Raw genomic sequence first — 24,996 nt, 5'->3', positions numbered from 1 at the left:
AGAAGAAACTCAACAGTCATTACATGTATGTGAGAGTAGCAGCTATTACTTGTATTCTATCCACACATTAGCTTCCGTTAACTCCGCCAAACGTGGGTGTGCAGATGTCAGTTGGTGCCCTCCCATGCATTAAGCAGTAGTGACCAAAGACAGATTTCACTCACTCTGTCTTTCAACATATTCTGTTGATGGGTGAGTATGCAGCCTGAAAATAGCCACTCTACAAAAAAACACCTTTCAGTAAAACTTCAAACTTTGCACTATAAAATGTCATCTCTATTTGTAACTGGGAAACAGACTTGGTTGATTTGCACTGTGTTTTGTGACCTGTAACAACTGCAGGTAGAGGAGTCAATGATCCTCATTGACCTCAACATGTTTCCTGAGCTATATATTTTTGATTAAGTAGCTGCAACAGATTTGGCTTTAAATTGGATCCATCATTGCTGTTTCTCAACCATGAATCATGCATGGCAACAGTGGAGATTGCCCAGGTGATTGTTTCCATTTGCAATAGTATCCATCGGTTAGGACACATGCAAACTCAATTCACTTCATTATTCTGGTGTCATTCATGCATCTAATAACATGAGGAGCTGCAAAAAGAACAGCTCCTTGCTCCTTGCTTACCAACAGACATTGGAGGAGGAGCAGAATGCACCACTTGGATGCTTCAGTCTCAATTTGAAGTGACACAATTTGAAGCAAAGGATGGTGGAGGGTTGCTTTTCTGATTGAAAGTCTGTGATAAGTGCAATGGTTTACGTCGATAAGGTGGGCCAAAGGGCACGTTTCTATGTTTTCTGACCATGAATCTATTTGCTTAAAGACGGCACCTCTTTGAACAGGCAAGTGAGACATGCAGTATCTCTGTGAACTGTATGATATTCACGTGCAGCACACTTTCACTTCTGGAGAACTAGGCGCTGCTTGTGTACAGTATTGAGAATAGCAATCAACTCATGAATGGCACCTCTCTGCTTCCTGAGGGAATCAACCTGTTCCACTGTGACACAGAATACAAAAAGAACACAAAAAAATAGGAGCAGGAGTAGACCCCTTGACTCCTCAAGCCTGCCCGACTATTCCGCATGATCATGGCTGATCTGCCCCAGACCTAAGCTGCTCTTCCGTCCCAGTTCTCCATAGATCTGAATTCTTAAACCTTTCAATATTTATGTATCTCCTCTAAATATGTCCATTGATCTGACCTCCACTCCTCTTGAGGGCAGAGAAATCCAAAGGTCCACCACCCTCTGAGAGCAGACATTTCTACGCACCTCAGTTTTAGTTGACCAGGCCTTTATCTTGTAACTAGATTTCTGTCTCTCCCACTAGTGGAAACATTGCAACATCTACCTTGTCGATCCCTGACAGAGACCGGACCCACAGGAGGATTATGATGCCCCGTAAATGCCCCAATTGAAGCAACAAACCCTGTGTGTCTCTTTCTATGCCACTGCAGCCTCCTGCTCTCAGTGGAGGTCACCCTTCTCTATAGGCTTCATTAGATTTGTCACGATCCCCAATGGAACTACACAACCTCCATTTTATGTCCTGATTCTGGGTGCAAACCTCTGCTTCTAATGTATTTTCTGTCCTTTTAGATGATTCTTTGCAGAAGATACAAGAGGGAGTTAATGTGAAAAACAACAGATGTCCTGTGCAACCAGAAAAATTGAGATTCGATTTCTCGGCAATTGTTTTCTTGTAATTCATCGGCAGTCATCCTGCAGAGATTAAAGCACATCAAAATTGCCCCGTGCCTGGGCTGTTCTATAGGACAACAAGGTTTCCCATTGCTCACTATAAATGAGAAAGAAACAGATTGGAAAAGCACAGCACATCAATGAGTGGTTGTGGAGGGAGGAGGGAGATTACATAACATTTCATGGTCAAAAAGCAACTAGATCGATGAACTCAGTGTCAAGGCAGCATCAATGGACAAACAACATTTAGAGTCAGGATCCTTCCCAAAGATGAAAGGACGTATCCCAAATCATTATCTGCATATTCCCCTCATAGATGCTGACTGACCTATTGATATCCTCCAGCAGTTGTTTTTTTGCTCAAGATTAGGGCAGCGTTGTGGCACAGCGGTAGAGTTGCTGCCTTGAAGCCTGGGGTCAATCCTGACTACTGGTGCTGTCTGTGCGGAGTTTGTACCTTCTTCCCTTGACCAGCATGAGTTTTCTCCGGGTGCTCCAGTTCCCTCCCACATTCCAAAGATGTACAGGCATGTAGAATAATTGGCTTGGTAAAACTGTAAATTGTCCCGTGTGTAGGATAGTGTTAGTGTGCTGGGATTGTTGGTTGGTGCGGAACCGGTTGGACAAAGGACCTGCTTCAGCGCTGTATCTCGAAAACTAAAAATTAAATCTAAAAACTTATCGGGTCAGGCAGCATGTAGGAAAGAAATGGACAGACAGCATTTAGAGTTAGGATCCTCCCAAAGGATGAAGGGGCGCATCCCAAAACATTATCTGTTCATTCTCCTCCATTGATGCTAAGTGACATTTGATATCCTCCAGCTGTTTGGTATTTTTGCTCAGGATTTCGGCATCTGCAATTTCCTGTATCTCAGATTAATATTTTACTGTGTAGCCCATTCATCTGAACCTGATGTGATAAAAACATGTTATTAAGCAGGCAAAAAATAGAATGAATAAAGGAACAGGTAATTAGCTCAATGGCCTAATGAGCGGCAGGTAGTGCTGCTGCCTGACATTTATAGTGAATCAGATTCGGACCGGATTTCTGATGCTGTCGGTGTGGAGTGTGCATGTTCTCCCTGTGGGTTACCCTCAGTACATGAGCTTCCTGCCACATCCCACAGATGTTCCTGTTGGTAGGGTAAATGACCACTGTGGTTGCCCCTAATCTAGGTTGATAGCTGGACAATCAAGAGGCAGTAACTATGTGTATCTGACTGAGAATAAGGAATTAGTTTAGTTCAGAGAAACAGCATGGAAACAGGCCCTTCGTCCCACCCAGTTCACGCCGACCAACGATCTCAGTACACCAGCACTATCCTAACACTAGCATACTAGGGACAATGTCATTTTTTTACCAAATGAACCTACAAACATGTACGTCTTTGAAGTGTGGAAGGAAACTGGAGCACCCGGGCAAAACCCACGCGGTCAGTGGGATAATGTACAAACTCCATACAAACAGCACCCGTAGTCAGGATCGAACCCGGGTCTCTGGAGCTGTAAGGCAGCAACTCTACCACTGTGCCATCATGCTGCCCCTCATGAGAAATGGGGAAATAAGTGGAGGATTGGGACTACTATATTGCTCTGCATGTCAGCTTGGACTCAGTGGGACAAATAGTCTCCATCTATGTCAAATGTTAAATGGCATGCAGGATCTGCAAACTGCTTGCCTGCATTGCATGAGAGTAGGAAATTGTATGAAGTGTCATGATGCGATGTAAGATGAATTAAATAATGTGCATGGTGTGAAGAGAATGGAAGTCAAGGAAGGCTCTGGGCGACATCAAGAAATGTGAAAATTAGAAGGGAAATGAAACCAAAAATGCCTGAAGTTTCAGATAGTCCAAAAATGCAAACGGCAACTAGTGAGGTGCGGGAAGTGTGCAAAAGCACAAACAAGAAAGAGAACTGTGCTCTGCAAAATAATTCACAGCCAGCTGACCTGACCAACAGATGATTCTCAATCTGCACCAGTTCTTCTCCACTGCTGATTGCTCTACATACATATGGTGGTTCATGGTGCATGTAAGTTTTATCTCAATGAAAATGACAGTAGCTAGAGGAGGGGTGTGTGAGTGAGTGAGTGTGGATCAAATGCATTGAGAGTCCTTGCTCATCCAATGCATTTGATCCACACTCACCCGCACACCCCTCATCCAAAGTCCTCCTGTGAACGGTGTGAAGGACGTGATCTGACATTCTAACAAGAGCAGGGTTTAACCATGTGCAAAGAAGATGGCTGCCAGTGGCAGGGCTGCTGAAGCTTGCTTGCTGCTGATGCTGGCAATCTTTCATCTACATGATCTTCATGAATAATAAATAGTTATACCATTGTAACTCTGAAGGAAGATTAAAGAACAGACTGTGGCTGTGGCATTGCAGACTATGGCTAAGATGCCCAACTCATAGAGGATGTCATTGCAGGAATTTGAATTATTCCACACACATGTACATACATATGTGTTTATACATACATACACTTGCACACACTCACACATGCATGTGTACTGCATGACTAACACATGTGCACACATCTGTGCATGTGCACATCTGTACACGGGCATACATGCAAGTGCATATTCGCATGTGCATACATATTCACGTACAGACATACACACTTGTACACACATTTATGTAGATACACACGATGTCTGCGTGCATTCTGATGTCAAGCTTCTGGTCTTCAGCAGTAAGCACCGTGCTTCAAGGTTATCTGAGCGATAAAGTATATTATGTGCTGAGCTGCTGAGGCAATAACACCCACGAGTGGGTTGCTATGGCTGTGCATTTCATTTTCACCCACATCTTCTCCCGAGCTCCAAGGCGGGCAGACCGTGGCTGACACTGAAGGTGCCACTTCCTGTAACACTGTGGTACCGTTGCTCGGGGGTAGGTGGGAGGTGGGTGTTGTTCTGCCAACTATAGTCAGGCAGAATGAATGATCGAGTACGGGAATATTTGTTGCCTGTGGCTTCCAGCTCAGTCCATGACTGTGGGGGGAAGGGAGCTCTCTTATTCATAAAGTAAAGGCTCACACAGGCTGTAGCTTGCTGGGAGACATACTGAAGGTTCGCTACATATCGTAAATTGATCTCAAGCATCTGTACTACAATTAACATGAGGTAATAACTGTGAAAACCCTTTGGAAATGACTGTCATAGATAAATCCTTTTATTAGTACCAGCACATCACTATTCTGAAATGTTAAGAAAGAGCTCTTAAACATGGCAACACAGTGATGGTCCCTATGGATTTTATTGTCAGTGCTGTCAGTGGGGAATGGAAGATATTCTCCAATTCTACCCCTATGGCAAAAGGTCACATAAGGTCATAAGTAATAAGAGCAGAATTAGGCCATTCGGCCCATCAAGTCTACTCGACCATTCAATCATGGCTGATCTATCCCTCCCTCCTAGCCCCAATCTACTGCCTTCTCCCCATAACCCCTCACATCCGTACTAATCAAGAATCTATGATACGATATGACGCGATAGAACTTTATTTATCCCAGGAGGGAAATTGATCTGCTAACAGTCATAAAAAACGCAAAATACATGAAATATGAAATTAAAGTGATGAGTGGAAATGATTGGGGGATGTGCAAAGATTGGGGGGAGAGGGGGGGGTGGAGGAGGGGAGTCAGTGTCAGTCTACCCCATGACAGAAGGGGGAGGAGTTGTAAAGTTTGATAGCCACTGGGAAGAAGGATCTCCTGTGGCATTCTGTCCTGCATCTTGGTTGAGCCAGTCTGTTGCTGAAGGTACTCCTCAGGTTGACCAGTGTGTCATGGAAGGGGTGAACTGTATTGTCCAGGATGCTCTGCGGTTTGAGGAGCATCCTCCCCTCCAAGGCCATCTCCCATGAATCTAACTCCGCCCCAAGACTAAGCCAGCCTTCCTGGTGAGTTTGTTGATCCTATTGGCATCCGCAGCCTTCGGCCTATCTATCTGCTTTAAAAATATCCATTGACTTGGCCTCCACAGCCTTCCGTGGCAAAGATTTCCACAGACTCATCACCCTCTGACTCCATCTCATTTCCTTCCTAAAGAAACAAACTTTAATTCTGAAGCTATGACCTCTAGCCCTGCGATCGCGTGGGTTTCCTCCGGCTGCTCCGGTTTCCTCCCACATCCCAAAGATGCACGTGTTTGCGGGTTAACTGGCCTCTGAAAATTGCCACTAATGTTTAGGGGGTGGATGAGAAAGTGGTTACTATAGAACTGATATGAACAGGTGATCGATGGTCAGTGTGGACTCAGTGGGCCAAACAGCCTGTTTCCATGCATCTAAACATATGTCAAATTAAAACACATAGCCAAGGACCTCCTGGTAATATTGGACTTGTCCAGTTACCCCACAAGATTATACACTTATTCTCATGGCTGTTTGCGGATGACAGATTGCTGGTTGCATCACACACTCACAGAACCTTCCACTCATGTACCCTTATCCTCACAAACTCCAATGTTACCCATGCCGACTAGGTTTGCCCACTCATAGTACCTTTGCTCTTATTCCCTGATGTGCACCCACTCCCATCTCTGCTCACACTCCCATAAATCAGTCCCCAAACTCACCGTCTAATATCTTTCCACACTTTGGGCTTAGTAGAATTGGGGATTTAGAACATAGAACATAGAGAGATACAGCATAGGAACAAGCTTTTTGGCCCACAATGTTATGATGCCAGGATAAACTAATCCCATCTGCCTGCACATGATCCATATCTCTACATTCCCTGCATTTCCATGTACCTATCAAATAAACCTTTTAAATACCACAAAACAATAGACACAAAATGCTGGAGTAACTCAGCAGGTCAGGCAGGATCTCTGGAGTAAAACAATAGGTGACATTTCGGGTCAAGACTGATGATAGATCTCGACCCCAAACATCACCTATTCCTTTTCTCCCAAGATTCAGCCTCACCTGCTGAGTGACTCCAGCATTTTGTGTCTATCTTCAGTGTAAACCAGCATCTGCAATTCCTTCTAACACTCAAACCCCACTATCATTTCTGCCTCCCCCACCACCCCTGGTCATTGCAATCTGTTCAACAATGTGCTGAAGTCATAGTTTTGTGGTTAAGCCTCCTCCTGTGTTTTTTTTTTAACATTATTCATAAGGAGCAGATATTGATCTCTTTAACAGTGAGCTGCGACCATCAGTGCAGGAGCCAAGAACATTCCCTGTAGATGTTGACCTTTCATTATGTCATTCGGAGGCTGTCATGCCTGCCCTCTGTTTCCTTCATTCACCCTGAACTCCAAATGCAGTTCCCAACTGGCTCTCACTGAGATATTATTAATTTTTCATTATTTTCTTCACAGCCTACTCTTTGTCTCTCAGCAATGTTAATATTTCTTCAATCCAAGGAAAATATCAGCAACTTGATGCGTTGACATTCTTTTGCTGTGACCTCTGTGGGTTGTATAATTGAAAAGGAGAGAGGAAACAATAATACATGGACATCAGCCAAGGATAGCAGCCAGCCTGGCCACTGACTGCAATTTGGAGCATGGATTTTAGTTTTTAGTTTAGTCTAGAGATACAGCGCGGAAACAGACCCAGCGACCAGCACCTCCGTATACTTACACTATCCTATGCACACCAGGGACAATTTACATCCATACCAAGCCAATTAACCTACAAAACCTGTACGTCTTTGGAGTGTGGAAGGAAACTGAATATCTCGGAGAAAACCCATGCAGGTCACGGGGAGAACGTACAAACTCCATACAGACAGCATCCGTAGTCAGGATTGAACATGGGTCCCTTTTACTGTATGGCAGCAATTCTACTACTACACCGCCGGCATTTAAATACTTTAAAAAGTATCTAAATGCTTTTAGATCCACCCATACAATGCTGCCCTCAGACATGATACTTTGTGTGAGTGCTCTCTGGGTGAACAACAAAGCCATTTTTAATTGGGGTGTTCATTAGTAGGAGCTCCCTGTGCATAATCACAGACTCAAAAGTCATACGACTCCAACTGATTGATAACATTAAATTGACTGATCATTAGCTCAGGCTAAAAACGACATCTTAGTTTCAAAGAAAAATAAGAGTATCGAGAAGAAGGGACAACGAAACCATTGATGATAATCATAGGAGTAATTAGCACTACGTTACATTAAACTACTTTCTGAGATCACCATATCATTTTAGGAGTCATAGCCATTTGTATTATGAATCAAATTGATTGTGGCTGGGGCAAAATTATCCCTTCGCGCTGCTATGACTAAGTGGTAATATGCAGTGCATTTGAAGAGTTATCTGACTGTCGTACAGATACAACTGCTCTGCTCTTGTTAAAGAGCCAGGTCTTTTCTTGATGAGTGGGATGAAAGTGGCACAGCAGTTAGTGCGGCTGGTTCACAACTTCAGAAACTAGGTTTGATTCTGATCTTGATGTATATCTCGTATACTTTTCATTTTATTTCATGGATTTCATTGTCAAATGGCACAGAAATGGGCCTTTCAGCCCATCATGTCCATACTGACCTTTTTGTACATCTACATGAATCCCATGTCCGTGTATTAGGACTGAATCTGTCCATATCTTGCATGTTTAGGTGCCTTTACAAAGTAGTAATTGTATATCATTCCACTACCTCATCTGGCAGTGTATTCCAACTATTCTGTGTAACATATTTACTCCTCTGATCTGTTATAAAACTCTATCCTTTCATCTTATTTTCACATCTTTCCCAAGGGAAAACGATTTTGACAATTATCTATGGTTTTCATAATCTCTATCAGGTCACCACTCTACCTCCTACGCTCCAGGACCAACCTATCGAATATTTCCCCATAACTAAAGTCCTATATAAACAATATCCGTGAGTGCTTGGATTTCCTCCAGGTGCTTCAATATTTTGCCACATCCGAAAGATAGGCTGCCTTTGGTTGTAAATTAGTACTTAGCATAGTTTAGTTTAATTTAGTTCAGAGATACAGCGCGGAAACAGGCACGTCGATTCCCAACGATTCCCATACACTGGCACCATCCTACACACTAGGGAATTTTTTCAATTTTTACCAAAGCTAATGAACCGGCAAACCTGTACATCTTTGGAGTATGGGAGGAAACCGAGGCACCCATTGAAAACTCATGCAGTCACTGGTACAAACTCCACACAGATGGTACCCAATAGTCAGGATTGAACCTGGGTCTCTGTAAGGCAGAAACTCTACCGCTGCGCCACCGTGCCATTAATGGAAAAATGAAACAAAAATTAATTGATGGCAGGTATGAAAGAGAATAGTCTCTCAGGGTAGAAGGAAATAAGAAGGTGGGGATGAGAATGGATTCACAAGAATCTGCAGATGCTGGAATCCAGAGCAAAATACAAAGTGATGAGGAACTTAATTGGTCGGGGAACGTCTGGAGAAGGGATGGACAAAGGATGTTTTGGGTTCAGAACCACTTCAAATTCTGTTCATTATTCCAGCACTTTGTGTTTCGAATGACATCAATGGGATTGTTTCCACTGGAGCTGGTGTGCATCTGGTAGGCTGAATGGTCAACTTCTATGCCATTGTGTCTAAGTCAACCAATGATTTGCTCTTGGCAAAAAAAACTTGTGTGGGTGGGTATTTTTTAAAAACTAAACAATTTGAGCCAATTAAGTCCAGGACTAAGCATTTCCTCAAATTTGAGATGTATTCCCACGCCTTCAATAAAGCTCACAAAATCTCTCAGCAAGCGATGAGTTTGTATTTTCCCTGGTGAAACGCTGAATAAAAAATTAGAAAAAAAGGAAAGGAAGGAATTTGATTTTCTCCCTTTCCTTGCAAGTTATTGAAGTGTCCCAAAACACATCACTGACAATGATTCATGTCAATGGGACTAAATAAAGATTTTTGTGTATGCAAATTTGATCAAAGTAAATTTCAGTTAAGTTTAGTCTAGGCAGCATAGACTTGCTGGACCAAAGGACCTGTTTCCAATCTAATTCTCTCCTTGAAGAAAGATCTCCACCTGAAACGTCATCCATCCAGAGATGTTGCCTGACCTGAGTTCCTCCAGCACTTTGTCTCTTTTTTTTCCCTATTCTCTCCAGCAAATGTCCTTCAGGAAGAAATTTATGGGGAGATGTTAAGTTTTAATCTGATAAATTTAAATCTACAATTTGAGAGGGAGTAGGGAAAATCGGAAGTGTGAGTATTAAAATTGAACAAAGAGGAGCCATGAGGGAGGAGCTGTCCAAAGTTGACTGAAAATATACCCTAGCAGGGATGATGACAGTGGAACACCAATGGCAGGTATTCCGAAGTGGCCGATTCGGAATCTCCGAGCCACGAAGAGCGTTCCAATCCGTTCCGACGCCGGAGTTCCAATCAGCCTAGCAAGAGGGCCTGTACATTGGACCTTCCGTAGCGACGACTGTTCTAGGCCCCGACCACGGGTGAACAGCGAGGACTAAACTTTATTGCCTTCTATCACAGTGGGAAACGTTAAACTCTATTCTGTATTATGTTCTTTTTATTTGTATGGCTGTATGGTAACTCAAATATCACTGTACCAATTGATGCATGTGACAATAAATATGAACTTGAATTTGAACTTGAATAATTCAGAAGGTGCAGGATCAGTTTATTCCAAAGAGGAAGAAAGATTCCAAGGTGATTAAGGGACGGCCGTGGCTGACAAGGGAAGTCAGGGACAGTATAAAAATAAAAAAGAACAAGTATAACATAGCAAAGGTGAGTGGGAAGCCAGAGGATTGGGAAACTTTTAAAGCACAACAGAAGATAACTAAAAAGGCAATGCGGGGAGAAAAGATGAGGTACGGAGGTAAGCTAGCCAAGAATATAAAGGAGGATAGTAAAGGCTTCTTTAGGTATGTGAAGAGGAAAAAATTAGTTAGACCAAAGTTGGATCCTTGAGGACTGAAATAGGTGAATTTAATATGGGGAACAAGGAAAGGGCAGACAAGTTGAACAGGTACTTTGGATCTGTCTTCACTAAGGAGGACACAAACAATCTCCCTGATGTACTAGTGGCCAGAGGATCTAGGGTGATGGGGGAATTGACGGAAATTCACATTAGGCAGGAAATGGTGTTTGGTAGACTGATGGAACTGAAGGCTGATAAATCTCCAGGGCCTGATGGTCTGCATCCCGGGATATTTAAGGAAGTGGCTCTGGAAATCCTGGTCGCATTGGTGATCATTTTCCAATGTTCTATAGATTCAGGATCAGTTCCTGTGGATTGGAGGGTAGCTAATGTTTTCCCACTAATTTAGAATGGCGGGGGAGAGAAAACAGCACCAGTTAGCCTGACATCGGTGGTGGGGAAGATGCTGGAGTCAATTATAAAAGATGAAATAGCGGCATTTGGATAGCAGTGACAGGATGGGTCCGAGTCAGCATGGATTTACGAAGGGGAAATCATGCTTGACTAATCTTCTGAAATTTTTTGAGGATGTAACTTGGAAAATGGACAAGGGAGAGCCAGTGGATGTAGTGTACCTGGACTTTCAGAAATCATTTGATAAGGCTCCAAATAGGAGATTAATGGGCAAAATTAGAGCACATGATATTGGGGGTGGAGCACTGACATGGATAGAAAATTGGTTGGCAGACAGGAAATAAAGTGCAGGGATTAATGGGTCCCTTTTAGAATGGCAGGCAGTGACTCGTGGGGTACCGCAAGGCTCAGTACTGGGATCGCAGTTATTTACAATATACATTAATGACTTAGATGAAGGGAATTAAAAGTAACATTAGCAAATTTGCAGATGACACAAAGCTGGGTGGCAATGTGAACCGTGAGGGGGATGCTATGAGGATGCAGGGTGACTTGGACAGGTTGGGTGAGTGGAAGATGCATGGCAGATGCAGTTTAATGTGGATAAATTTGAAGTTATCCTCTTCGGTGGCAAAAACAGTGAAGGCAGATTATTATCTGAATGGTGTCAAGTTGGGAAAAGGGAAAGTACAACGAGATCTGGTTATCCTTGTTTATCAGTCATTGATAGTAAGCATTCAGGTACAGCAGGCAGTGAAGAAAGCTAATGGCATGTTGGCCTTCATAACAAGAGTTGTGTATAGCAAAGAGGTCCTTCTGCAGTTATCCAGGGCCCTAGTGAGACCACACCTGGAATATTGTGTGCAGTTTTGGTCCCCAAATTTGAGGAAGGACATTCTTGCTATTGAAGGAGTGTAAAGTAGGTTCACAAGGTTAAATCTCGGGATGGCGGGACTGTCAAATGTTGATCGAATGGAGCGGTTGGGCTTTAGTTACTCTGGAATTTAGAAGGATGAGAGGGATTCTTATTGAAACATATAAGATTATTAAGGGTTTGGACACACTAGAGGCAGGAAATATGTTGGGGGAGTCCAGAACCAGGGGCCACAGTTTAAGAATAAGGGGTTAAGCCATTTAGAACGGAGATGAGGAAAAACTTTTTCACACCAAGGGTTGTGAATCTGTGGAAAATCTCTGCCTCAGAAGGCAGTGGAGGCTAATTCGCTGGATGCTTTCAAGATAATTAGATAGAGCTCCTAAAGATGGTGAAGTCAGGGGATATGGGGAGAAGGCCGGAACGGGGTACTGATTGTGGATGATCAGCAAGATCACAGTGAATGGCGGCGCTGGCTTGAAGGGCCAAATGGCCTTCTCCTGCACCTATTGTCTTTTGTCTATTAAGAAGGTAGGAGAAGAGGGTTGAGTGGAAAAATAGATCAGCCTTGAATGACAGGCGGAGGAGACTCAATGAGCCTACTGGCCTAATTCTGTTCCTACCTCTAAATGGGCTTATACATTTGTTATCTTCACTTGAGTAGATTATCTGTAACTCCAGATCTGCCCCATATGGCTAGATTCTAAAAAAGGCCAGTGAGTTGTCACCACCCAGATCCTGAAAATTGATTGTACACAAAAAAGCTGGAGAAACTCAGCGGGTGCAGCAGCATCTATGGAGCGAAGGAAATAGGCAACGTTTCTTCCAATTTTGTTAGTGCTTGCTGTCCTCTCCCCTTCCTCAGCCCTCCTGCTGTATCCTCCCATCCCCCAGCCTTCGGGCTCCTCCTCCTATGTCCTTTCTTCTCCCTGCCCCCCCCCCCCCCCCATCAGTCTGAAGAAGGGTTTCGGCCCGAAACGTTGCCTATTTCCTTCGCTCCATAGATGCTGCTGCACCCGCTGAGTTTCTCCAGGTTTATTGTGTACCTTCGATTTTCCAGCATCTGCAGTTCCTTCTTAAACACCTGAAAATTGATTATTATTTTTGTTTGAAAAGCCATGCAAATAGTGCAAAAGCCGATGTGTTGAAGGTTTACTTTTGAATGGCGTTGCTACTAAACGTTTCATTCAGTATTGAACCTCCGCTGTACTTTTCCCTTGAATGTCTGAGGGACAATGCAGAAGCTGCTTTAACATGTACCTTTGTGAGACATGACTTGGGAGTGTATGATCCTGGATGCTTTGAATAAAAGAGCATTTCATTCTCTTTCAGCAACCTCAGTAATGTGAGGATAATGTTCACGACAGAAAAATTAAAAAGAAACCGACACAGCGTTACGAAGATTCTTTTTGGGGATAAATGAATAAAAATGATTTGAAATAAATCTCTCCGCCTCCTGATTCCAACGCCTCCTCCCGACATGTAAGTTTAGCTCTGACCTTGTTGTCATATTAAGTCTGTTAAGAGAAAATGGCAGGCAGCCAAAGAGAGAAAGGGAAGACCAATTACATTTAACTGTGGCGTTAATACAGCAGGCAACACAACGGTGCTGCAGTTAAATGCTGCCTTGCTATGCAAATTGGAAAGATTCTGGCTGTCAGCCTTTCAGCAAACACCATTAATTTAGACCTCAGACGGCCTCAGGTTGTCGATCTTTTGTAAAGTGTTTGCATTCAAGCATCAGTATGGATATATAATGCATTTTGTCAGAGTTGTACGTAAAAAAAAAAATTCTCTCTCTCTGTTCATTTCTGTAAACAAGATGGAGAATATTTATAGATCCCAAGCCTAAAGTTTATCTCGGCCTCTGAACTTCAAAAGCCACGTTGGAGAATGACAGTTTTAGGAAAGTATTAAAAATGCAACAGTTATATATCCCGTGAAAGAGGTAATTTTGAGTCAACAAATTAATGTTGTGACAAAGAAGTGACATGTGGCTGGCATAGGTCGATTGGACTGGACTAACACTGGAGGAACTGACAACATCTGCACTCAATTCAAAATAGAAAATGTTGGAACCATTCGGCAGGTTAGGCAACATCAATACAAATAGAGACATAGTTTGTGTTTCATTTCAAAGATCCTTTGTCACTTCCGTATTTGTTGGGTCTAATTATGCTTCAGACCTTACTTTAGACCAGAGATACAGAGCAGGAACAGGGCCAATGGCCCACCGAGTCCATGCTGACCAGCGATCACCTTGTACACAGCACTATCATGCACACTATAGACAATAGACAATAGACAATAGGTGCAGGAGTAGGCCATTTGGCCCTTCGAGCCAGCACCGCCATTCAATGTGATCATGGCTGATCATCCCCAATCAGTACCCCGTTCCTGCCTTCTCCCCATATCCCCTAACTCCGCTATTTTTAAGAGCCCTATCTTGCTCTCTCTTGAAAACATCCAGAGAACCTGCCTCCACTGCCCTCTGCGACAGAGAATTCCACAGACTTAAAATTAGTATAGTGACACTAGCGACAACTTACATTTGACAGAAGCCGATTAACCTACAAATCTGTTCATCTTTGGAGTGTCGGAGAAAACCAGAGCACCTGGAGAAATTCTGCCTCGTCTCAAGGAGGACATACAAATTGCATATAGACTGCCCCCATAGTCTGTGTGGAACCCAGGTCACTGGCACTGTAAGGCAGCAACTCTACTGCTGCGCTGCCGTGCCGCTGATTAATATTGGTGGTACCATTGGTGAGCCTCAGCAGATCCCAGACATCTACACGGGTGCAATCAAGCACAAGCAGTGGAAGCATGTTGAAGTTCAGGTACTGGCAGATCTGTTCTGCCTATGGACCGACTAGCGGATATCACTGCTCACAGAAAGAAGGGCCAGATGCATTCTGCCACAAAGAAAGGATGGGCAAGCAGCAACCGTAAAAATAAATGGGATTAGAGCCTCTGGAATAAGGTAAATAGAGTTAAATGCTTAGAAAGGAATTGCAGATGCTGGTTTAAACAGGAGATAGACTCAAAAAGCATGAGTAACTCAGTTACTACTGCAGTAAGTGCGGAACACTTGTTTTCACTGGTGGCTGGCTGAGAAGCTTTCTTCTTCTTTTCGTGTCCATCTTGTTACAAATGTTGACCTCGCTGTCATCGTCCGTCCTGCAAAGGATGCAAGCTTCCGGCGGCAATCAGTGGAAGCCATCACTTGTCGCAATAGATGGTAGCAGAATTAGCTCAGGATACTTCCAGTTCCAGCCTAAAACACCGAGTTAAGCTAGCTGGTGAAAATGCAAACACAGTGTTGGGGATTCAAGAAGTTGAGGGCGTGGGTTTAAGGCAACAGTGAAAAGATTTAAAGGAATGACTTTTCCATACAGAGGTGGAATGGGTACAGTATATGGAACGAGCTACCAGTGGAAACAGTAACAAATCAGAGTTTAATTGTTCCGTAACAAAGGTCACTTGTGGTAAGTCTGGTCCTGATAGAATTTCAGCCTCAGAAGCTCTTCCTCCCCTATTTCCTAAACTTGGACCAGTCTCATACATGGAGACACAAAATTCAACCAACTTCAATGATGAACTCATAAAGGTTGACTTAACAAATCAAGCACAGTTCAACACAGAATCAACACTGGAAACGTTCAGTGTGTAACCAGGATAGATAGTGCCAGTGCGCTAAATTACTTTTGATGTCAAAGCAGTGCCTAATTTTTAATAAAACACAGACACACCACACTCTGACTTTTTCACCAGGGACTGATCCTCACAGGGTCAGAGACTATGGACTGATTGTAGTCTCCATAGGGCTGCACGCTGCAGATTCACTCCTGCAAAGACCCCACATCCATCATTAACCCCTTCCAGTGAATCACCCATTGGTTTGCTTGTGACCAGTTGGTTACCCAGGCTTGATGGCGCCAGGGAGAGGTTGCACTAATACACTGGCGCAACTGAGAATAAGTTTTATTATCTTTCTGGAGGGAGGTGAATGGAAAGTGGGGGCATCTCGGGAACACAACACACACTTTCTGGGTGCTTGAGTAGCAGTGGGCATGGGACACAGATAAGGACCATCTGCGGGAAGAAGGAGGGAGAGAGAGGTGGTACTGGCAATGGGTTAGGGAAAGGACCCCTTGGCAGGAGGACACATCTCACTCCATGTCTCAGGGGCAGTTCTCTACATGATTGAACATATCTGTGAAATCACACTGGTCGCCATCAATTGTCTCATAAAGGAGGTCACGGGCATTGGTTATAATACCATAGAGATACTGTATGGTCACATGCCGTCTTGGCCCAATGCATCCATGCCGACCAAGATGTCTAACTAAATTGGTCCCATCTAACAGCATTTGGATCATATCCCTCTAAATCTTTAATATCCATGTATCTGTTCAATGTCCTTTAAACTTGTAATTGTGTTCAATAGACAATAGACAATAGGTGCAGGGGTGGGCCATTCGACCCTTCGAGCCAGCACCACCATTCACTGTGATCATGGCTGATCATCCACACTCAGAACCCCATTCCTGCCTTTTCCCCATATCCCTTGACTCTGCTATCTTTAAGAGCTTTATCCAACTCTCTCTTGAAAGCATTCAGAGAATTGGCCTCCACAGACTGAGGCAGAGAATTCCACAGATTCACAACCCTCTGTGTGGAAAAAAATTTCCTCCTCTCCATTCTAATTGGCTTATCCCTTATTCTTACTATGATTTCATTTGACGTTGACATCACTATGACTTCCTTTGACAACTCAAAGTTGCCCCTTAGGTCCCTTTTAAATCTTTCTCACTCTATGCCTCTTAGTTTTAGCTATCACTACCCTGGGAGACCAGGAGAGCACGGCTCTTGTTGTCACCTGTATGGTGAGAAGCTGAGGTACAAGAAGATGAAAGGAGGTAATCAAGATGGTCACTATCATGCAGGTCTGCCCACGAAGAACTGATTCATCTACTGCTTGTAATCCTATTTCCCCTTTAAACCAGCTCTACACTGCAGCTTCTGACAGTTACGTGCATCACAATGCTCGCAGGGCCCCAAACTAAATAAAAAACTTGCATTTAGATGGTGGGACCTTGAATAAAACACAAAATGCTGGATGAACTCAGCAGGTCAGTCAGCATCTGCAGTGGGAATATGTGCAAGAAGGAACTGCAGATGCTGGTTTACATTGAAAATAGACACAAAACGCTGGAGTAACTCAGCGGGTCAGGCAGCATCTCTGGAGAAAAGAAATTGGTGATGATTCGGGTCGAGAGGGTCTGGTTGATGAAGGGTCTCAACCCACTTTTTGTGTCTATCTGTGGAGGGAATAGACTTGCCAAGTTTTGGGCCAGGACCCCTCTTCAGAATAATTTTCGAGGTAAGTTATAAAGTAAAGGATGTTAGAATCCCTTTGCATTCCTTCTGTTCCTGCTTCCTGCATATCTTGCATCCCTGCTTGGCTGCACAGCTACCACGGAGGTTGCTGCAGGTTTGGATGAAGCTTTGCTTACAGCACCATAGACCTGGGTTCAATCTAGACTACGGGTGCTTGTGAGTACGAAGTTTGTACGTTCGCCCCGTGATCTGTGTCAGTTGTCGCTGGGATCTTCGGTTGCCTCCCACATTCCAAAGACGTACAGGTTTGTAGTTTAATTGGCTTGGTTAAAGTGTAAATTGTCCCCAGTGTATGTAGAATAATGTTAATGTGGGGATCGCTGGTTGGTGCAGACTCAGTGGGCCAAAGGGCCTGTTTCTGTGCTGTGTCTCTAAACTAAAGTAAAAAACTCACAGGCAGCAAGAGTTCAGCAATAGTAAGGGCAATGGCGATGGGATCTCAAGGAGACAGCAGCAAACTGGAGCTACTACCAACTTCAGGATAGCATGTCATCAACACAGGCCTTCTCATTGAGTCATTGAGTCAAACTAAATAGAGACAGTTTCTCCAGCCTACCATCCGGTCCTATTATCAACCATTAACCCTATACTAATCCCATTCACCCTCCATGCTATGTGCTCCTCCCAGGGTCTACCACTGAACTGCACATTTGGGGCAGTTTACAGTAGTTAATTAATCCGCCAAACTGCGCGTCATTGGGTGTCGGAAGAGTTCAAGAGGAAGCTCACAGGGAGAACGTGCATGCTCCACAGAGACAGCACTGGAGGGAAGGATTGAACTCAGGTCCCTGCTGCTGTGAGGCAGCAGCACTACTTGCTGGACACTGCACTGCTATGGAGCCAAACAGTCCTTTAGCCCAACAAATTAATGCAGACCGTCGACTAATTGTCTAATCCACATGTGTTGGTGGGGAATTTGTTAGCATCTTGCACAACTGTAAAGCCACCTTGAGCCCTGCATTAATAGGTAAATGACTGCAGCTGGGAGCGTGGCAGCAAGTTTACTTTGCTTGTCAAAGGGCTGAACTCTCACTGTAATGCCCGGTATCTCAAGAAGTGCGTTGCTTCTCCTGTGCTGGACCCCCAACTTCTGTCGAATAACTTTGGGTTCAATGTTTGTACTACCTTGACATTGCATGCAGGTATTTCATTGTGACCACCCATTAGACTTCCACTGCAGGCTGCCACAATCCTGTTCCATCTGAGCCTTCAGCAGCAGAACTCTTGTGTGATCTTCCCCTCTGCACGGTTTGCACTTGTGCCCTCCCTTCCCCCTACTCTGTCCGCAGGCAACTCATGCATCATCTCTGGCTCCAAGTGTGTCCCACAGTTAATGGGCTGCCTGAATAAGAATCAACAGGGACATATTATCACTTTTCCACTAATATATAGTATATGATATATATATCTACTGGATATAAAAGCTTGCATTTTATGCAGTGCCTTTCATAACTTCATGGTGTCCGGAAGAACTAATTTGAATTATAGTCAGTGTTTTAACATAGGTAACTTGGCAGTCAAATTTTGCACAGCAAGGTTGCTCAGACGTTAATTCTATATTAACCACAAGGCCTATTTTAGGTAATGTTGTGGCATAAGTTGACAAGCATAGTGGGCAGAACTGTCCCTGGATTTTGTACAAAATATTCTTTGACTTTCACTTGAGAGGGCAAACAAGGCAGTTGCTTACGGACTTATCGAGAATTAATGAACCTCTAACAACACAGCACTTCCCTGGGACTGCGTTCAATAGGCGGTTTGATCTTGGGTTCAATTATCTGCAAATGGTATTGGGACCAATGATTCTCTGGCTCAGTGGGTGGGTGGAGAGAAGATGGTGGAGTTGATAAGCCCTAACTCGAAGCACTTTGGAGTGGAGATTCTTGTGTTGCCCCTGGTCTGGTTGCAGCTGAGTCTGTGATTAAATGGTGGAGTAGACACGATGGGCTGAATGGCCTAATTCTGCTCCTAGGTCTTATTTCTTCACAGCCCTTCATATCACTCTATTCCTTGCACTTAGTCATAGTCATACAGTGTGGAAACAGGCCTTTCTGCCCAAAGTGCCCACACCGACCAACATGTCCCATCTACACTAGTCCCTCCTGCCTGCGTTTGGCCCACAGTGTCACATACTTCCATGTGCCTATCTAAATGCCTCTTAAACGCTCGTCATATCTGCCTCCACCACCATCCCTGGCAATGCGTTCCAAGCCCACACTACTTTCTGTGTAAAGAAACCTGACCTGCATATCACCACTAAACTATCCCCCACTCGCCTTATAGCTGTGCTCTTCAGTATTGGAGACTTCCACCCTGGGGAAAAAGGTTCTGAATATCTAGACTATCTATGCCTCTCATTATGTCATTTACTTCTATCAGTTCTCCTCTCAACATGTGGAGGGGGATAAATGGCTGGTCTTCCTTTAAATAGTGTCACGAGGCATGACATCGTGGTGCAGCAGTTAGTGCCGTTGACACACAGCTCCAGTGTCCTGGAGATGCTGACATCAGGTGCTGTCGGTGTGGAGTTTGCACATCCTCGCCAAGTGCGTTTCCTCGTACATCCCAAAGACGTGTCGGTAGGTTAATTACCGCTTAGTATGGGTGGGTGGCAGTAGAATAAGGAGTAGTTGATCAGCATAGGAGCAGGACTGTCATGTGGGGAATATGGAACTAATGGTGTGACTCTAAAAACAGAGAGACTCAACTGATAAATAGCCTATTTTCGACGTGTGAAATCTGAAATTACTGACTACCAACTCTAGAGAACAGCACAGTACCCGTACAGGGCTGCACGGCAGTGTTGGCCTTAAGTTCTCAATGTGCTAACAAAATTCCCACTGCAGCACACTGGGTGGCCATTCTGAGTAGCTGAAGCAGCTCCAAAACCAGCACACTATTGTTTCTGGGCTAGCCTAGTCCAATGGTGCACAAACCAGGAGATCTCACCGTCTGTATCCCTTCATTATCACATTTTGCACGGCCAACAATGGACCATTGTGGGCTCCACCTTTCTTGAGTCATCGGCGCCAGGTGTGATTTGTTCTGTTCCTTTTCATATCCCTAGTTTCCCTCTCCCCTGACTCTCAGTCTGAAGAAGGGTTTTGACTCAAAACGTCACCTATTCCGTTTTCTCCCGAAATGCTACCTGACCTGCTGAGTTACTCCAGCTTTTTGTGTCTATCTTTGGTGTAGATCAGCCGTTCCTTTCTACACAAGAGATTTATTGCATGGGCTTTTGGCTCAGATCTTCGGACCCATTAATCAGACCTTTTCACGGTCCTCAGCCAATGGAAAGCTAACAGTAATTATTTATTCCCCTACAGGGCTAATCATGGGATTTTATGGAACAACCTTTTTTTCATCTACTCCAATATATTAATGATAAATATAAATCAAACTCATCTTTCTCAAGGTTTCAATGATACATTTTTCCTGAAGACTCTAGTAGAGGGGTGGCACACTGGTGCAGCGGTAGAGTTGCTGCCTTACAATGCTAGGGACCTGGGTTCAATGGGTGTTGGCTGTATGGAGTACGCCCGTTCTCCCTGGGTTTACCTGGACTTTCTCAGGGTGTTCTGGTTTCTTCCCACATTCCAAAGACGTGGAGGTTTGTAGGTTGATTGGTTTCTGTAAACTGTCCCTGGTGTATAGGATAGAACTAGTGTATGGATGATTGCGGATTGGCATGGACTCGGAGGGCCAAGGACATTGGATCTCTAAACTAAACTAAACTAATATTCTGGGAGAAAGGGAGCTGGCAAAGCTAAATCTGTTAAATCAGCTAAAGATCAATAAAATCTCAGGCACAAAGGTCTGGTCCCAGTTGCCAGGAGGGAACGTTATCCTTTCTAGCTCAGCCCATTGGGTACCGAGTTGATCACAGTCTGAGATAGAAGGAACTCCTGGCCTGACACCTCTGCTTAACACTCTGCAACTAGCCCCAGGGGCTCCATTCCTCCTGTTGATGCCCTGGTTAGAGGCAGGCGGAGATTACACTCAAACAAAGCACTGCAAATGTGTAGTAAAGGCAGGAGCCTGCTGCGCCTTGGTGTGTGGGAGTGTTGTGCAGTCATTCTGGAACGTACAAAGAGCTTGAGAAACACAAGTTGCTGCAGTAAATTATACCAATGCAATACATGCTCCCCTCAAAGATACAAAAGCATTTCATATGTTTCCTACTTCTTTCTCACAATGTGCCGGTTGTACTCAGTGGCACAGAGGTAGAGCTTGTGCCTTACAGCACCAGAGACCCGGGTTTGATCCTGACTACAGGTGCTGTCTGTACGGAGTTTGTACATTCTCTCAGGTTTCCTCCCACACTGCAAAGATGTACAGGTTTGTAGGTTAATAGGGTTAGTGTGTGGGGATCGCTGGTTGGCATGGACTCAGTGGGTCAAAAGGCTTGTTTCCAATTAGAGAAATAGAGAAATCTTTGAGTAAGGTCTGTTTACAAACATCTTCACATCTTCACAATAAGAAACAATGGACATTTGCTCTTTCATAGCAGACTATACATTTAAGTGTATATGTAGGTGTTAGATACATCGGAGGTGGGGCAGTGTGGTTTATGAGGACTGCAGCCCAAGTGTTGCAAAAAAGTGCAACAACCATGCTAATTCAGTTCACCCCAGATGAGCAAATATTAATACTGTGCAATGATGATTGAGTGGGGCTGCCTTTAATTGCTACCTGTTGGTACAGGGTGAGTTTGGAGGCAAAACGTGTCCATCAGATTGTGAAGAAGAGTCTCCACCCGAAACATCACCGATTCCTTTTCTCCAGAGATGCTACCTGGCCCGCTGACCTACTCCAGCTTTTAGGGTCCATCAGATTAAGACAGGATCGATCATTGTAGTGATGTTAGGCAGACTAGAAACCCAGGGAGCATCTGAAACCATAGAATGCTTGGGAGAATGGGAAGTGTAGAACTGTTGGAATAGGTGTAAAGTTGAAGAATAGGAGGATGTCTTTGCATGAGGGGGAATGAGGGGATGAGGAAAGAGAGAGTAGATAGAGGAACGGGGAGGGAGAATCAGAGGAGGTGGAGCGCGAGGATGGATAGGGGAGAACAGGGGGGTGGGGAGAGTGGGGGAAGATAGAGGAATTGGGAGGGAGAATCGGGGGATGGGGAGAGTGAGGGAAGATAGAGGAATGGCGATGGGTGGGAAGATTAGTTTTTTTTATTGCCATGTGTACCGAGGTGCAGGGAAAAGCATTTGTTGCGTGCTAACCAGTCAGCAGAGAGACAACACGTGATTACAATCTAGTCATCCACAGTATACAGATGCATGATAAGGGAATGATGTTTAGTGCAAGATAAAGCCAGTAAAGTCCGATTAAAGATAGTCCGAATGTCACCAATGAGGTAGAAAGTAGTTCAGGACTGCTCTCTAGTTGCAGTAGGATGGTTCAGTTGCTGATAACAGCTGAGTGTGAGGGAGGAGAGTGGAATGGGGGGGGGGGGGGGGGGGGGGGGGGGGAATGGGGGGGGGGGGGGGGGGGATGGGGAGTGTGAGGATGTGGGATATGAGAATATCGGCTGTCAGGGAGGAGGGGAGACCAGATGAATGAAAGAATAACTGAAGAATAAAATCTTGGAATTCGCAGGCAGAGTCAGATTCACAAAGCTGAGATGACAGAGGGTTAAATGCCAAAACATTGCTTTATCATTCTGACTCTCTGTGCAACTAAAAGAGCATTAATCTTCATCACAGGCATCATCCTATTTAGGCGAAATGAGCCTTGAATTCTGTTGATGTGTTCCCACTACATTCTAAAAACACCAACATGATGTATCTGCAGCCTCGGACACAATAATGATTCCTCTTTCCTGATGTTAAGCATGTCATGTTCCTCCTTATATTCCAGTAATATACCAGTGCAACCTTGAGTACAGTTATGCAGCTGAAATATGAATGAGGCAGCATTGATGGTATTACAGAAATGGAGGAATTGCTATTGGTTTGTTTTGTTCCCTTTTTAACCTCTTGCCGCAAGCAAGGCAGGTGGTTAGTGTTTCAGTTTGTGCCTCTGTACAGTGCTGGCAGGATTGCAGAGGTCATTGATCCTTTTATCTGACCACAGTGCTCATGTATTGCAGCTGGGTGCAATAGATGCAGAACTGTATGGGGAACGCCCTGCTAACTTGTTCAAGCTCCTTACTCTCTGCCTGTCTCTGACTGGTTGGTGAATTAACACAGTGGCGTGATTGCTGTGAGCGTGGAGAGAATTTCTTCTAAATTTCAGAGAAGTGTGGTGCTCAGTGAAACCATGTCTAAGTACTTGTGTAAATAGGAACTGCAGATACTGCTACATACCGAAGATAGACACAAAGTGCTGGGTTAACTCAGCGGGTCAAGAGGCATCTCTGGGCGACGTTTCTGGTCGGGACCCTTCTTCTGACCTGGATGGGTGGCGTTTACGATCAGGACCCAGGTTTGAAGAATGGTCCCGACCCGCATCGTCACCCATCCACTTCTGAAGAAGGGTCCCGACCCGAAACGTCAACCATCATTATTCTTCAGAGATGCTGTCTGACCTGCTGAGTTACGCCAGCAATTTGTGTCAAAATACTTGTACCACACAGAATCTCAGCTTGCAGGAAGGAGAACATCCTAACAAAAGAGAGGAATAGATCAGGTAGATGCACAGAGTCTTTAGCCCACACTAAGTGAACCGAGGACCAGAGGACATAGGCTTAAGGTGAAGGAGAAAATATTTCATAGGAATCTGAGGGGTAACATTTTCACACAAAGGGTAGTTAGTGGGTGCATGGAACAGAGGAGGCAGCTGAGACTGGGACTATCCCAATATTTAAGAAACAGTTAGACAGGTACATGGATAGGACAGGTTTGGAGGGATATAGGCCAAATGCGGGCAGGTGGGACTAGAGTAGCTGGGTCATGTTGGCTGGTGTGGGCACGTTGGGCCAAAGGGCCTGTTTTCATGCTGTATCACTCTATGACTCTAAAAGGCCTTCTGCTTGCGAGATATGATTGGAGGACATGACCATTTTACTATCCAATCTTCAGTGATTGATGTAGGCAGCAACATCTTGTATGGCCACTGGATCAAGGCAATCGTGGTAAAGATGCAGCAAGGTGCAACTGGTACAATGTAATCCCACAGTCACCAGCAGGTTGTGAAGACTCCTCCTGCCTCTTGATTCCTTAAAAAAAGGATATGTTGCCTTTTAAATGGATTGAGAATGGAGTAGATATTTCAAACCCGTTAAGAAGGCACATGATAAGCTTGCTTTCTTAGGTTGCAGCATTGAGTATAAGAGTCAGGAAGTCATGGTGCAGCTTTACAGGTCTTTGTTTAGGCTGCATTTGTAAAATTTGGCAGAAAAGAAAAAAAAAACTTAATTCAACTTGGGATGATGAGGTTCACACATGATTTAGCTGTAACTTAATACATTAAAATTTCACAGAGTACCATTGTTAATGCACATGGGTTTGTTCTTCTTTCGTTTCAATAAATACTAATTTAGTTATGAAATACAGCATGGAAATACAGCCCTTCAGCCCACCGAGTCCACATCAACCAGCAATCCCTGCACATTAACAGTATTCTACACACACTCGGGACAATTTACATTTATACCAAGCCAATTTACTGACAAACCTGTATGTCTTTAGAGTTACAGACAGCACCCATAGTCAGGATCGAACCTGGGTCTCTGACACTGTAAGCACTGTAAGACAGCAACTCCACCGCTGTGCCATGGTGCCGCCATA

General features: G+C 44.3%; 1 protein-coding gene across 2 annotated transcripts in view; it reads right to left on the bottom strand.

Moving 5' to 3' along the window:
- Positions 1-24,996, bottom strand: part of LOC129711277 (cAMP-binding protein 1-like) — a 132,349-nt gene that overhangs the window by 67,670 nt on the left and 39,683 nt on the right. The window lies entirely within an intron of this gene.

This window comes from Leucoraja erinacea, chromosome 29, assembly GCF_028641065.1.
Source record: "Leucoraja erinacea ecotype New England chromosome 29, Leri_hhj_1, whole genome shotgun sequence".
Classification (NCBI taxonomy): domain Eukaryota; kingdom Metazoa; phylum Chordata; class Chondrichthyes; order Rajiformes; family Rajidae; genus Leucoraja; species Leucoraja erinaceus.
Note: the sequence above shows the minus strand (reverse complement) of the source record. Positions and strands in the feature narration are given on the sequence as shown.